At 36.1% G+C, this 10,833-nt stretch overlaps 1 long non-coding RNA gene across 2 annotated transcripts; it reads left to right on the top strand.

The window, feature by feature from the left end:
* The first annotated feature begins 5,934 nt into the window (after positions 1 to 5,934).
* LOC107619162 (uncharacterized) lies at positions 5,935 to 9,742 on the top strand. Of its 2 annotated transcripts, XR_001615535.3 has the most exons (3): positions 5,944 to 6,440; positions 6,580 to 6,758; positions 9,530 to 9,742. It is a non-coding gene; the product is annotated as an uncharacterized LOC107619162 (long non-coding RNA). The 2 variants fall into 2 exon arrangements; XR_015900048.1 differs by having other exon boundaries at positions 5,935 to 6,440; positions 6,580 to 9,742.
* The last annotated feature ends 1,091 nt before the right edge of the window (positions 9,743 to 10,833 follow it).

Raw genomic sequence — 10,833 nt, 5'->3', positions numbered from 1 at the left:
TGAAGACTTCCAGAAACTTCTCTACCATATCAGAGAAAATAGAGAGCATGCACCTCTGAAAGGTTGCAGGTGTATTACACAGACCAAAAGGCATCCTTCTGTAGGCAAACACTCCAGAAGGACATGTGAATGCTGTTTTCTCTTGGTCCTGAGGATCTACTGCAATTTGGTTGTAACCTGAATAGCCATCAGAAAAGCAGTAATATTCATGACCTGCTAGTCTCTCTAGCATCTGGTCTATGAATGGTAAAGGGAAGTGATCCTTCCTGGTGGCTGTATTGAGCCTTCTGTAGTCAATACACATACGCCACCCTGTAACTGTTCTTGTAGGAACCAGTTCATTCTTTTCATTATGAACCACTGTCATTCCTCCCTTCTTAGGGACAACATGGACAGGGCTCACCCAGGGGCTATCAGAAATAGGATAGATAATCCCAGCCTCTAGTAACTTAGTGACCTCTTTCTGCACCACCTCCTTCATGGCGGGATTTAGCCGCCTCTGTCGTTGAACCACTGGCTTAGCATCATCCTCCAATAGGATCTTGTGCATGCATCTGGCTGGGCTAATGCCCTTAAGATCACTTATGGACCACCCAAGAGCTGTCTTGTGTGTTCTTAGCACCTGAATTAGTGCTTTCTCTTCCTGTAGCCCTAAAGCAGAGCTTATGATTACAGGAAAAGTGTCACCTTCTCCCAGAAATGCATATTTCAGGGATGGTGGTAGTGGTTTGAACTCAGTTTTAGGAGGTTTCTCCTCTTCCTGAGGAGTTTTCAGAGGTTCTTTTATTTCCTCTAGTTCCTCCAGATCAGGCTGAACATCTTTAAAAATGTCCTCTAGCTCTGATTCGAGACTCTCAGTCATATGGACCTCTTCCACTAGGGAGTCAATAATATCAACACCCAAGCAATCGTCTGATGTGTCTGGATGTTGCATAGCTTTGACAACATTCAACTTAAACTCATCTTCATTGACTCTCAGGGTTATCTCCCCTTTTTGGACGTCAACGAGGGTTCGTACAGTTGCTAGGAATGGTCTTCCTAGAATGAGAGTTGCACTCTTGTGCTCCTCCATTTCCAGCACTGCAAAGTCAGTAGGGAAGGCAAATGGCCCAACCTTGACAATCATGTCCTCAATTATGCCTGATGGGTATTTAATGGAGCCATCAGCAAGTTGAAGACAGATCCGGATTGGTTTGACCTCTTCAGTCAAGCCAAGCTTTCTGATAGTGGATGCAGGGATTAGGTTGATGCTTGCCCCAAGATCACATAGAGCTGTCTTGGTGCAGTTACCCTCTAATATGCATGGTATCATAAAGCTCCCGGGATCTTTAAGCTTTTCTGGGAAGCTTTTCAGAATGACTGCACTGCATTCTTCAGTGAGAAGAACTCTTTCAGTTTCTCTCCAATCCTTCTTATGACTCAAGATATCTTTCATGAACTTGGCATAGGAGGGTATTTGCTCAAGTGCCTCTGCAAACGGAATCTTTATTTCAAGAGTCCTGAGATAGTCTGCAAAGCAGGCAAACTGCTTATCCTGCTTCTCTTTGCGGAGTTTTTGAGGATAAGGTATCTTGGCTTTATATTCCTCAACCTTAGTTGATGTAAGTTTATTTCCTACAGAAGTGGTTGAAGAAGCCTTTTTAGATGGGTTGTCATCAGCACTAGTGTGTGTCTGATCCCTTACTGGCAATTGAGTGCCAGAGTTAGAAGCTGGAGTGACGTTAGACGCCAGCTCCTCATCTGTTCCTGGTGTCTGAATGCCAGAACTATGCTTCTTTTGGGCGTTCAACGCCAGATCCTTGCTTGTTTCTGGCATTGAACGCTAGTCCTGAGCATGATCTAGGCGTTCAGCGCCAGCCTTCCACCCAATTTCTGGCGTTTTAGCGCCAAAATTATTTTTCCCTGGGCTCTTACTGTCCTCAGGTGGATTTTAGGTGGTTTGCTCATTTCTTGGCTTCTTGCTGCCTTGAGGTGGGGTATTTAATGTCTTCCCACTTTTTAATTGAACTGCTTGGCATTCTTCTGTTATTTGTTTTGACAGCTGCTGCTTTAATTGTACTTCCATGTTTATATTAGCCATCCTTGTCTCTTGTAGTTTATCCTTGAATTCAGCTAATTGCTTTGTTAGAAAATCCAATTGCTGATTGAATTCAGCAGCTTGCTCTGCAGGACTGAGTTCAGCAGTTACTGTTTTAACCTCTTCTTTCATGGAAGAGTCACTGCTTAGGTACAGATGCTGATTTCTGGCAACTGTATCAATGAGCTCTTGAGCTTCTTCAATTGTCTTTCTCATGTGGATAGATCCACCAGCTGAGCTATCTAAAGAGATCTGAGCTCTTTCTGTAAGCCCATAATAGAAGATGTCTAACTGAACCCACTATGAAAACATTTCAGAGGGGCATTTTCGTAGCATCTCTCTGTATCTCTCCCAGGCATCATAAAGAGATTCATTATCTCCTTTGCCTTGGATGTCCAGCCTTAGCTGTGTCATCCGTTTTGGAGGAAAGTATTGATTCAGAAATTTTTCTGTTAGTTGTTTCCATGTCATTATGCTAGCCTTAGGTTGGTTATTTAACCACCTCTTGGCTTGGTCTTTTACAGCAAATGGAAACAGTAATAATCTGTAGACATCCTGATCTACTTCCTTATCATGTACTGTGTCAGTAATTTGTAAAAATTGTGCCAGAAACTCTGTAGGTTCTTCCTGTGGAAGACCGGAATACTGGCAGCTTTGCTGCACCATGATAATGAGCTGAGGATTCAACTCAAAGCTACTGACTCCAATGGACGGTATGCAGATACTACTCCCATATGAAGCAGTAGAGGGGTTAGCATATGACCCCCAGAGTCCTCCTAGACTGTTCATTTCCACTTAGATCCATGATGGAGAAAGGGAGATGATGTAAAATAAAAAAATTTTATTTTTATTTATTTATTTATTTATTTAATTATTTCGAGAATAAAATAAATTAAAATAAAATAAATAAAAATAGGTGAAGATTTTCGAAAAAAATGAGGAGAGAGAAAGTGGTTAAGAAGTTTTGAAAAGGATATGATGATTTTTGAAAAAGGTTTTAAATTTTGAAATAAAAATCTGAATTTTAAAGGTAAATTTCGAAAATTTGCTTTAAAATAGAGAGAAAAGATATTTTTGGATTTAAAGAGGAGAGAGAAAAACAATAAGATAGTACAAGATTTAAAATTTTTAGATCTAATACTCCTTATTTTCGAAAATTTTGGAGGGAAAACACCAAGGAACACCAAACTTAAAAATTTTAAGATCAAGACACAAGGAAACTCAAGAACACTTTGAAGACTCTCAAGAACACAAGAACATGAAGAAAGAACACCAAACTTAAAATTTTTTTGAAAACCAAACTAAAATTTTCGAAAAACAAAGTGAAATCAACATGAAAACACCAAACTTAAAGTTTGGTACGAGATTTAATAGAAAAATTATTTTTGAAAAAGAAGATTTTGAAAAGAGTATACCAAATTGCCATGAACTTAGACCAACTCTCTAGCCAATTGGGCAGTAAATATAACACTTGTTTTGAAGAAGTATTTTTAAATAACTAAGAATAAAAAAATATATTTTTTTTTGAAAACTAATGTTTTAAAAAGGCACAAGAAAAACAAGAAAAAGTCAATAAAGAAATAATTTTCGAAAAATTTTTTTGAAAGAGAAAATAAGGATTCTAAAATTTTAACCAGAAACAATAATAAGAGACTCTAAACCAAAAAGAAAATTTTTTCCTAATCTAAGCAACAAAATAAACCGTCAGTTGTCCAAACACGAACAATCCCCAGCAACGGCGCCAAAAACTTGGTGCACGAATTGTGAATCACACCTTTCACAATTCGTACCACTAACCAGCAAGTGCACTGGGTCGTCCAAGTAATACCTTACGTGAGTAAGGGTCGAATCCCACGGAGATTGTTGGTTTGAAGCAATCTCTGGTTATCTTGTAAATCTCAGTTAGGAGGTCAATTATAATTATCAGTTGACTTCAAAATGAACAAGGGAACATAAAATAAATACTTGGTATGCAGTAATGGAGAATATGTTGGAGTTTTGGAGATGCTTTGTCTTCTGAATCTCTGCTTTCTCCCTGTCTTCTTCTTCATGCACGCAAGGTTCCTCCTATGGCAAGCTGTGTGTTGGTGGATCACCGTTGTCAATGGCTACCATCCGTCCTCACAGTGAAAAAGGTCCAGGTGCGCTGTCACCGCACGGCTAATCATCTGTCGGTTCTCGATCATGTCAGAATAGGATCCATTGATCCTTTTGCGTCTGTCACTACGCCCAACACTCGCGAGTTTAAAGCTCGTCACAGTCATTCAATCCCTGAATCCTACTCGGAATACCACAGACAAGGTTTAGACTTTCCGGATTCTCAAGAATGCTGCCAATGGATTCTAGCTTATACCACGAAGATTCTGATTAAGGAATCCAAGAGATATTCATTCAATCGAAAGTAGAACGGAGGTGGTTGTCAGGCACGCGTTCATAGGTTGACAATGGTGATGACTGTCACGGATCATCACATCCATCATATTGAAGTGCGAATGAACATCTTAGATAGAAACAAGCGTGTTTGAATAGAAAACAGAAATAGTTGCATTAATTCATCAAAACACAGCAGAGCTCCTCACCCCCAACAATGGAGTTTAAAGACTCATGCTGTCAAAGAGTACAAAGTTCAGATCTAAAATGTCATGAGATACAAAATAAATCTTTAAAAGTTGTTTAAATACTAAACTAGTAACCTAGGTTTACAGAAAATGAGTAAACTATGATAGATAGTGTAGAAATCCACTTCTGGGGCCCACTTGGTGTGTGCTGGGGCTGAGACTTAAGCTTCTCACGTGCCTGGGCTGTTTTGGGCGTTCAACGCAAGGTTGTAACCTGTTTCTGGCGTTAAACTCCAACTTGTAACTTGTTTCTGGCGCTGGACGCCAGACTGCAACATGGAACTGGCGTTGAACGCCAGTTTACGTCGTCTATCCTTGAGCAAAGTGTAACATCCTGCATTTTTGAAAATCTAAATATAAATAAATTGTGATTTTATCTTATTAAGTTTAAACTTTATAATTTTAGAAATTATTTTATTAGAATTAATTAAATAGACTCGGAGATAATTTTATTTTGAATCAATTAATATTCTTAAGTAATTTATTATATTGGAATATTTTGTATAATTTTAGTAATTGAAAAATAATAAAGAATTGTACAATTTAATTTAAGTAACTTTTATCCTGAAAAAGTTACGATTTATTTTACTAATTTGATATCTTATTTTATGAAGTAATTAATTAAGAGTAATTAAATTAGTTTTATTAATATTTGGAGTTTAAGTTAATTAATATTCTTATGTAATTTTTATAATTGGTTATTTCATATGCTTTGGAAATAAAATTTAGTAAATAGAAGTGTTATATAATTTAATTTAAGTAATTTTTATTATGAATAAATTATGGTTTATTTTATTAGTTTGAGCTCTTAGAGACTAATTTATTAGACATGATTAAATTGATTTTGATAAATACTTTAATTTTAAGTTAATCAGTATCTGTGCACAATTTTGATTATAACGAGTTATTTTATACAAATTGAAATTAAAGTTTTGGTAATAGAAAAATAATGAGGGCAATAGATATTTCAGGTTTAAACTGTTTTATAAAATAATTAGAATATTGATTTTATAATTTAAATTAGAAATAATTATTTGAACTCATTAATGAATTAATAAATAAAATTGTGTTCCGAGACTAATTTTCACAATGTTATATTTAAATCATAAATTGTCATTTATCTTGAATATTTTGTAAAATTCATATATTAATCCTATATCTTTTATTCTAACCCTAACTCTATATTTCTTATTTTTATGTACCGTTATCATCCAATACGTATACTCCTCACCCAATTACTGAAACACACATAGAGTACACTAACCCCTCCCTTATTTCTCCACGCTTCTTTTCTTTCCACCGTTCATTCCCGCAGGAATACACTCCACATAAATAAATTTGCACACAGAAAAGAAAGAAATTAGAGATAACAGGGGAAGAGGAATAGAGAGAGAGCGAGAATGCAAAGGGAAAAAGGGGAAGGGGGGAGCAGCGCCGGTGGGCACCATAGGCACCGCGGCTACTGTTGCTGCCTCACAGGAGAGTGAAGGAGAAGTAGAAGACGAAAAATGAGGTAGAAAAGGGAGGAAGTGTCGTCCCTGTTGTCACCAAGCACCGCCACCGCCCAAGGGGAAAGCTCAGTCGTTAACATCAATTCTGCCTGGACCACCGCTGCCAAACCCTAGCCATCACTGTCGCCACTGCACGTAAGAAGGGGGCGGCACCGCTGATGACCGTTGAGTTGGAGCTGTCACATACACGAGAATTTCCGGGAATCGTTGCTGCCATGTTCCCATTCCAATTAGGTTCAACATCCACTGTTTTACATTAGCCGTTTTCCCTTATTTCTGCTCCAGTTACATGCCCTATTTTGCCAATACTTTATCAATCTGCTTGTTCTTGTTTTAATTCAACTTTGGCCTGTGCTCTATTTTAAATTTTCAGAGTCGCTTCTACTTTTGATTCTATTGAATTTGAAATCTTCGTTTCGTTGAGACCATGATCACTGCTATGGGAACTAACTCCGCTGCTATCTTGATTGAAACTGTTGCATAGCTAGTAGTGGTCCAGCCAGCTGCCTCGTCATAATCCCGCCTCCGGATTCTTTTAATCGCGACATCGAGGTAGGGGGTTTAAAACAATTTCAATTTAAGAATGCCTGCAAGGTTTATTGAATAACTGCAAAGAGATTTAATAGCTGTGAGTAATTGATTGATTATGTAATTATTGAATTGTGGCTGAAATTGTGATTGGAATGGTTGAGATTGTGATTTGGAATTGTTGATTTGTGATACTGATTGATTATGTGGATTGGGAATTGCTTGATGACTAATTGTAGAGAATTTCTGAATTTTAATGGGTTATGTTGGATTTGTTGCCGTTGAGTTGTTATTTGGTATATTGTAATATTAATAAACTTGGTTGGTGGTTGATTTGGAATTGGTTTTGAGGGGTTTTGAAGGGTTGGATTTTGAATACTAAATATATTGGTGAAAAACTGATTTTTAAAATTAAACGGTGACTTTGGAAGTGAATTAGTTATTCAACGATAATCGAAATGATATAAGAGCAAAGGCTGAGTAAAGTATAATAAAAGTTGTTGTTGGGACTCAATTTTGAGAAGTTTGAATTAACTATAGAACTAGTTATGATTCTTCAAAGTTAAAATGTAAAACTTGATTTTCTGCATTATTTTTAAAGGAAGCCGGAAACTTTGAAAAACTATAACTATTTCTGTGATTATCGGAATTGTGTGGGACCAAATCCGGATTGAGCTTGGGGATATAGGGAACTGGACTGCTGAATTTGAGACTTTTTCATTAAGTTTATGATTTATGGTGAATTTTTGAATCATGGATGTCAAAACTGGTTTTTCTGCAGAACGTTTAACGCAGCAGTAACTTGATTCCTCTATTGGAAATTTTGCAGTTTGAATTTTGAAATGGAACCAATTTTAAATAAAACTTTATTCCTATTATTTTAATGCCGTAAAATTTCAGAACAATTGGACTTGTAGTTTTAAAGATATGAATTTTTGAAGGATGATGCATTATGCAGAAAAAGCCAGATTCTGTTTCCTTAAATTAGTAACTTTGGGAGTTTATAACTTTTGATCCTGGATAGATATTGAGATGCAACCAGTTGGAGGTGAAAATTAAGTATGTTTAGTATATGTGATTTAAATTTCAGGATTTTCTATGTTTTAATAAGTGAGTTATGGAACTTGGAAGAGGTTGTGTTCAATGATTTGTAAAACAGAATTCTGCAGAAAATTACCTAATTTCCAAGCTACGTAACTCCTTCATTAAAAATGGTATGACCTTGGAACCAATTGAGAAAACATTTGGATGAGTTATGTTTAACCACATTAATTTTGAAGGTAGTTGGATTTAATTTAGATTTTATATGAAATTTCAAATGTTGTATGGTGCTGCTGTCTTCTGGTTTTAAAACACTGCAGAACAGTCACGGTTTTGCTTATATTCCCGAAGCTATAGTCAGCGAAAAATTATGATTTTTGATTTAATAGAAAGCTTAATCCGAGACGGTCGCATGGATATAAAGTTTTCACAATTCCAAATTCATTTGATATTTTACAAAACAAAATGGAAATCAGGCTGCCAAGTTGTGTTGGTAATTATTTTGGATATGGAATTTAAGAAATAGATTTTCTATTATCAAATATTTTTGAGAATATATTGCTGTGGCAAATGCTGAAAGAGGCTGATGAACTGTTGAGAAAGAAGGAACCCGTAAGGGTGGATAAGTCCTATTTTTAAAGGAGATTATGTCCAAATTTTTATAAAAAATATAAGGACTTAATCAAAATAAATATTCAAGGCTTATTTAATAATAATAACTCCAATGATTCTTTTAAGAAAAGAATATTTGATCTATGAGATTGTTGGTAGGGGCGTGGGTCAAGTCCCGCTTGCTCAGTGCGTAAACCATTATGCAGGGATGGTGGTTTTGTCCCGCCTGCAGTGAGGACGGTGGTTTTATCCCGCTCACGTATTGATAAATTGTTCAGCAAGGACGGTGGTGTGATCCCGCTTGCATATTATTTTATGTACCCAGTAAGGATGGTGGTTTAATCCCGCTTACTGTGGAGGCAAGGACGGTGGTTTAATCCCGCTTGCATGTTCCGGGCAAGGATGGTGGTTTAATTCCCGCTTGTCTATGGAACCTACGGATAAGGATGGTGGTCTAATCCCGCTTATCCGAGTCGGGTCTGGCAACATAACCGACGCGTGAGCTCATGGCCAGTAGGACAGGCATGCATCATATGCATCTATGTGACATTGTTTGGGTGTGTATATTGTAATTGGTTTGCCTAAGTGAATAATTCTGTTTAACTGCTAGTTGCTATACTTGATGTAATTGCTCTTGATTGTGTTTGAACCTCATTACTTGTGTTTGTAACTGATTGGCTGGATTGTGGTGAATTGGGTGTTGATTGAGTTGTTTGGGCCTAAGGCTGTGACTGGTATGTTTGAGGTCTAGTTTTGTATAAAGTATCTGACTGATTCAGCATAGACTTAATGAACCTATGCTTGGAGTAGGATGATCATTTATACCGCGTAGGTAACTTCTGTTATGTTATGGTCTTGTAAGGTATGAAAAATCAAACTTGTTCAGCATAGACTTAATGAACCTATGACTGGGACAGGTTGGTCATTCATACAGTCTAGGAAACTTTTAAAAGTTTTACAAGAAAAATATGGATTTAGGATATTAAGTAATTAACTAATGCTTTTAAAGAAAGTTAGTTTCCTTTTAGATGTCTATGAATGCAGTTAACTATTTGCGCTTTATTCTTTACTTTCACGGCATTCTCGACCTCTACTGAGAACATGTGGTTTGGTTCTCACCCCCAAATTTTTCACCCTTTCAGCAACAGGTTTGAAGACGCAATTTGAAGCTGCGAGCGATCAGTAGGCTTTCTTTATGGTTTTAATTGCTTTCATAGAGTCCCCTCGCTATTGTCCTTTGAGATTTTATTTTACATAGAGGGGTAGGTTTAGTATATTGTATTTGAGTTTTTTTTGGTCTCTTTTGTATAAGAATTATTATCAATAATATTTATGTGATTATTATTATTTGTGAATGTTTGAATTATGACTTTAATGAATAAGAAAAAAACAAAATTTCTGGAATTTTCTTAAAACTGAAACGCGAACTCGATACAAAGGCTCGATAATTAAGTAGTCAATACTAGAGAAGGTTACGTAATGTTCTTTCTAGTGGAAATACCCTGACTTAAGCAAGGTATTTTGCTGGACGGGACGTTACAATATGGTATCAGAGCAGTCTTTCCTGTAGAGCCTTGGGAGTGGACTGACTATGCTTCATTGCGTACTCTGAGTGTCTGTCATGCTTTATAGCTTGTTCTTATGACAAGAGTTTGTGTTTTATATGCATGACTGTCTAATGATTAATGCTATTAGATTACCATTGCATACCTCATGGTATCAAGTTTGGCCAACTTAATACTAATGATTTATGTATATGGAAATACTAATGGGTTATCATAGACGAAATAGAAGTGATAAGGTTAATGCGAATCACGAGGTTTTGGGGACGTTAGAAACTAAATTCTAGAGATTAGTTCCGTTTCGACGTATGCTCTTTATTCGTGCTTAGTGTTATCTCTTTCTCTATTAATTGTATTGGAATTTCTAGTTTCTGATCTCTTTCTTGCTAATCTTGTGTTATCATTCGTGCATATCCTTGCTTGACTCTGTATCTAGTTGTTGTTTGAATCTTTTGAACCATTTATCTTATACCTTACCAACTCTATGCTCTTTGCTTTGAACTTGGATTTATTTCGGTGCAACATATCATTTCTTGTAATTTCCTTCTTGAGTATTTGTTTCAGATTCTCTTCGAGAAAAATTTCAATTTAAATCTTTTCTTACTTGATTGTATCCACAACCCTTGCTTAAATTTTGATGGGATTATTTTTAATTCAGCCTAGACTTTCTTATATAAACTCTAAAACTTCTTTATATAGTTTAATCTTGTTTATTTGTGATATACTATTTTTCTTTTATTGATTTATAGAAAATTTTATTTCAAAAATTATTCTTTGAATTGAACCAGATTTTCTTCCAACTTTATTATAATTCTATGGCTATCCTTACCTAATTATGTACTTAAGTATTCTCCAGGATTTTTTTTTAGAAAATATTTTGCCCT

Source organism: Arachis ipaensis, chromosome B9 (assembly GCF_059453495.1).
Source record: "Arachis ipaensis isolate K30076 ecotype BB chromosome B9, ASM5945349v1, whole genome shotgun sequence".
Classification (NCBI taxonomy): Eukaryota; Viridiplantae; Streptophyta; class Magnoliopsida; order Fabales; family Fabaceae; genus Arachis; species Arachis ipaensis.
Note: the sequence above shows the minus strand (reverse complement) of the source record. Positions and strands in the feature narration are given on the sequence as shown.